Raw genomic sequence first — 5,170 nt, forward strand, 5'->3', positions numbered from 1 at the left:
AATTTTTAAACCCCTACACTCAGACATGTTGAAGAGAAACCCATGGGAGAAACTGTCATCTGTAACGGGAGGGAAGGGAAGGGAAGGGAAGGGAAGGGAAGGGAAGGGAAGGGAAGGGAAGGGAAGGGAAGGGAAGGGAAGGGAAGGGAAGGGAAGGGAAGGGAAGGGAAGGGAAGGGAAGGGAAGGGAAGGGAAGGGAAGGGAAGGGAAGGGAAGGGAAGGGAAGGGAAGGGAAGGGAAGGGAAGGGAAGGGAAGGGAAGGGAAGGGAAGGGAAGGGAAGGGAAGGGAAGGGAAGGGAAGGGAAGGGAAGGGAAGGGAAGGGAAGGGAAGGGAAGGGAAGGGAAGGGAAGGGAAGGGAAGGGAAGGAAGGGAAGGGAAGGGAAGGGAAGGGAAGGGATTTAAAGTCACTACATAGAAGCAGTCACCAGTGTACATTCAGAGTGGTCACATTTGGCACTAGAATTACCTTCATGTTAGAAGTGAAAGACATTTTCTTACAGGGTCAAAGGGCATTTGGTATACACAGGTTTTAAGACACATGAATGGTAATATGTGAAAACAAGTATATATTTACTCTAAATTATTAAAGTCATTTTAAATTATCTATGCATACATATATTGTTTGACATTAATGAATCAAATCCAGAAAAAATATTCAAGTTTCCATAAATTTTAACATCCCTTACTACATGTATATACATTTATGAATTAGATTGATCATTTTAGTCATTAATAGTATAATATTAATTTATTTCTATCATCAGTAGCACAGTTTTGGTTCTATACTTTTAATATTTTTTTTATTTTATCCTGTAGAATACATTAAAAATATGTCATAAATTACAGTTCCTGAAATGACAAGAAATATACAGACTAGGGAAACTCCCTTTTTTGACTGTAAAATTCAAGCTCAAATCCACTACAAAGTAAAAGACTGTTATCTTGAAAATGGTTTAGAAATCTTTCAAAAAAGGAAAGAATTTAAATACCTTTAAATCAACTTTCTTTTCCCCCATGAAAGGGGACTCAGCTCAAGCAACAACCAAACACATTGTATTTTTTGATGCAGCTTTATATACGCATTTGCATATTCATCATATTCCTTCTATTCTCTTTGTCTTTTTCTAGTTGTCATTGCTGAATTAAAGCTGACATTCTGACTGCCACATGCAAAACATACATTTTCCAAGTGTGCAAGTGGCAACCAGATCCATGGAGTGGCCGTGTTGACTACCTTACCTGCAGTTGTGACTTACAAGATCACAATTCAAACCAAATAGAAAGGATTTGTAGGTCCTCCACTCACAATGCAGGACTGAGTAAATTCTTAAGCTACTTCATGTTGCTTATTGGTACAGAAATGAATACATAATTATTCTCCAAATGTCAGTCCTGACAAACTTGAGTTCTAGAAAATTCTTCATTTACTGAATACATGGAATACACTATTCTGCTTCTCAGATTACTTTCTCTTACAAGGGCTCAGAACTGAAAAATTATAGCTTGGTTAGAAACAATGTATGGATGGAGCAGAAAACAAAATATGAAGCATGCAGTGGAAATGTCAGCTGGAAACTACCAACCATCTCTTAGCATGGTTATGTTTAAATAGAAAGAGATATTTAGCAATTAGCATGTCACAGTCTGTCATTTTATTTGTGCCTCCATAACAGTACTTTCTGTCTTCAGAGTAGAAGTTGTTAATTCTCTTTTATTTTATATGTCTCTGTTTATGTCAGATACAGTTTTTTTGTTTTATCAAAGCATTGGAATGCAAATTGGTGAGAAATTATATGTGATCATTTCAAATTGATTATAATACATATCACACTAGTCTCACTTTTAAAAAATGACAGAAGTAGGAGTTCAAATCCATGCTAATCACTTTTATCCAAATGGGTGTCAGTTTTTGTATATTAAAGGCTTCTTCAAAACACTCTCATCACATAAAGAATTTTCCAGAAAGCACTTCTAAAAAGTCGTAGCTGCATTTGTTTCAGTTACTTACAAAATAGTTTTTTCATCATTGAAGTGTAAATAAGACCTGCAATGCTATGAATCACATACTTTTCTAATGAGAAAAGAAACAGCAAACATTACCAGCAATTTTAACGAGTATAAAAGCAGTACCCGAACCTATAGTCCATCTTGCCCAAGAGACAAGAGGAGAAGAAGAAAGGGAGAAAAGCCAAGCCAAGGCAATTCAAGGCACAGAAGAAAGATGAAGTCCTATATTTCTGAACAGAAGGATCTAATACAAATCTTGATGAAAAGTGTGTAGTCAGAATTAGTTAATCATGTCTTGCTTCAAGTGAAAGCAGCAGTCATTTCTGTCCCAAACATCATACTAGAAAATACTGTCATATTATTCTTGGAATAATTTATGCACTTTTTAAGAGCAGAGGTTAATAAGGTTTGAGTAAATTAAAATTCTAATTATTTTTCATTCAATCATTTTCCATGACACCAGGAATTTGTTTCAGAGACAGCTATTCAGGAAGGCTTCAAAACTTAACTACAACCTCAGATATCTAGAATCAAATTGTAAAACTTTAGCTAGTGACCAATATTGAGGGTACTTGGGTTTTAGTAATAGCAGGTCCCTGGACTGAGTGCTAAGAATCTAGAGGCATGATTACTTGAAAGGAAGTTAGACCATTTAAAAATGGTCATTTAAATTCCTTCTGTAGTCATCAGGAGCTAAGAAAAGAGAAAAATTCAAGTTGTAAAGGTGTCCACTTTGATATATATTTGAGGGTGCAATTTCTATTAATTTTGAAGTATATATATATATTTTTGGCACTGAAAATTAAGAGAACTGAGGTAATGTTGAAAGCAGGATGCATCCCACTTCTTTTGCTCAGAATTCCCTCCAGCACATACATACAAAGATCAACAATGTATTGAAAACAAAAAGCAATTTTCCCATTTTTCACTAGATATCCTATAGATTACTTAACAGATTTACTGAGAAATCTTTTTACTTCTTGAATGTTTTTTAATCTTTTTTTTTCCTCCCTAGGACAGCTCATTCATCATTACCTTTCATTGCTGTTGGGCTTTCAGGCTGACCAATAAAAACATTCAGCTAAAAGAAATCAGAGCATCATAGAATCTTGGGTTTGGGTTCTAAGGGACTTTAAATATCATCTAGTTCCAATCCCCCTGCCATGGGCAGGAACACCTTCCACTAGACCTGGATACTCAAAGTCCCAACCAACCTGGCCTTGAAAACTTCTGAGGATGATGCATCCACAACCTCTCTGGATGGCCTGTTCCAACACTACAACACTCACAGTAAAAAAAAAATCCTTCATAATATTGAATCCAAATAATTAAACATTTTTTTTATGTTTCTTACAACATTTAGCAACATTTAGTCACCTTTTCTTTTAATTTTTTTTTTATTACATATTATGAGATTGTGGAAACCCTGTATTTGTTTAGGAAAGTTATAGCAAAGATAATCTGTCTTTCCTAATTTGAAAATTCTAATTTTCCAAAATCTAAGAACAACTTACCACAAGAGTGGTCTTTTTAATTCTATTTTACCTGGCCAGTAAAATATCTCTTAATGCATTCTTTTTCTCTTTTTTATCACCTGGACATTTTTTATGAGTGCCCATAGTGAATCCTGAATGTCAACACTGTCATATCTTCAATATCCACTACCAGAATCTTTCTACACTGCCAAAAATTTTCTACATTACTTCTTTTTGTCATATGTGGCTTTAAGAAAATGGAAGAGACACAACAGAAACTGGAGGACAACACAGTGATGTGCATCTGATCTACCCTAAACAAATTGATGTCCTCTCTTTCTTTTCCACATTCACAAATGTTACCTGAACACAAGCCTGATAATAGGTTGGTGTGTCTCAGCATGGACACAAGATAAATACATAAATACAAACCAATACATGTACTTTTCACAACTCTCTTCAGCTTTCAAGCATATGGACTGCCTTTGATTTTCTTCATTTGTTTTTCATTTATTTTGTGTAGGTGGTCATAAATTTTTATTATTTAATTTTTTCCTTTCTAATAGATCGTCACAAGTACAAGTTGCAACCTTAAATAAAATATTATGTTTATTGTCCACTCATGAGTACAAAGAAATACTTATAAAGCTAGAAGCAGAGTCTAGCTAATGACTAAGGATAAAAAAACCCAAAAACTAACTAACCAGACAGCATTTGAAAGTGTGTTTAAAAGTATTAGATATTAAATTCTCATAATAATATGAGATATAATAGTTCAGTCAAAAGATTCAGTATGAACAGCAGAAAGGATTCTTTTTCTTCAAAATACAGGTCAATAGTGCTGTTCTATAGCATAGGGGTAAAACATTTATATAATAAAAAATTCATGCATGTTAATATATGATTATTGTAATTAAGCTTAGCATTGTAAAATAACAATAAAATTGTTGAATCACTGAATGAATCAGTCCACATAGATGTATCAGTCAGCAATGCTTTGGAGACAAATTATTATTACTGGATACAGTAATATGAATGAATGAAGAATTTATCTACTAATGGTCATTACCATGCATTTGGAACTATATACACCACTTCAAATACCCAACAGATAAATTGATTAAATATAACATTTTAAAAAACCCACTACTTTATCTAAATTCAGCATAGATTTTTTTTTTCAATGGGAAATGATTAAATTATATTTTTTTCAGACAAAACTGTCCTCCCTCTGATTTAGAAAGTCAAGGAAGACAGCTTAAATATGAATATTCCACAGCCAAGGAGGAAAAAATCCCCATTATTTAATAGAACTGTAAATGTTTCTGCCTTTACAAGCAACTTGTGCATATACCAGCAAGCAATATCCTCTAGTAATTTTTTCAAAAAGGCCTAAAATAAATGTACTGGGTTTTACTAACATTTTTCCAGATCAAATGAATTAGTACTGTACACACCTGATTACAGTGTGTATACATACACAGAAAAAATTAATGAAAAAATATTTTCCCTCTTTTATTCTTTGGATTGTTAACATCTGGCTAAACAAGATGTAATGCTTGAGCTTTCATAAAATTTAATCCTAATAAACTATTTTGATCTTCCCATTAAAATAAGGTGATGACCTAGACCTTAAGAGTGGGCTGTCACACATAATGTTAAGAGAAATAGATAACGTACAGCTAAA

The sequence above is a fragment of the Vidua chalybeata genome, chromosome 2, assembly GCF_026979565.1.
Source record: "Vidua chalybeata isolate OUT-0048 chromosome 2, bVidCha1 merged haplotype, whole genome shotgun sequence".
NCBI lineage: Eukaryota > Metazoa > Chordata > Aves > Passeriformes > Viduidae > Vidua > Vidua chalybeata.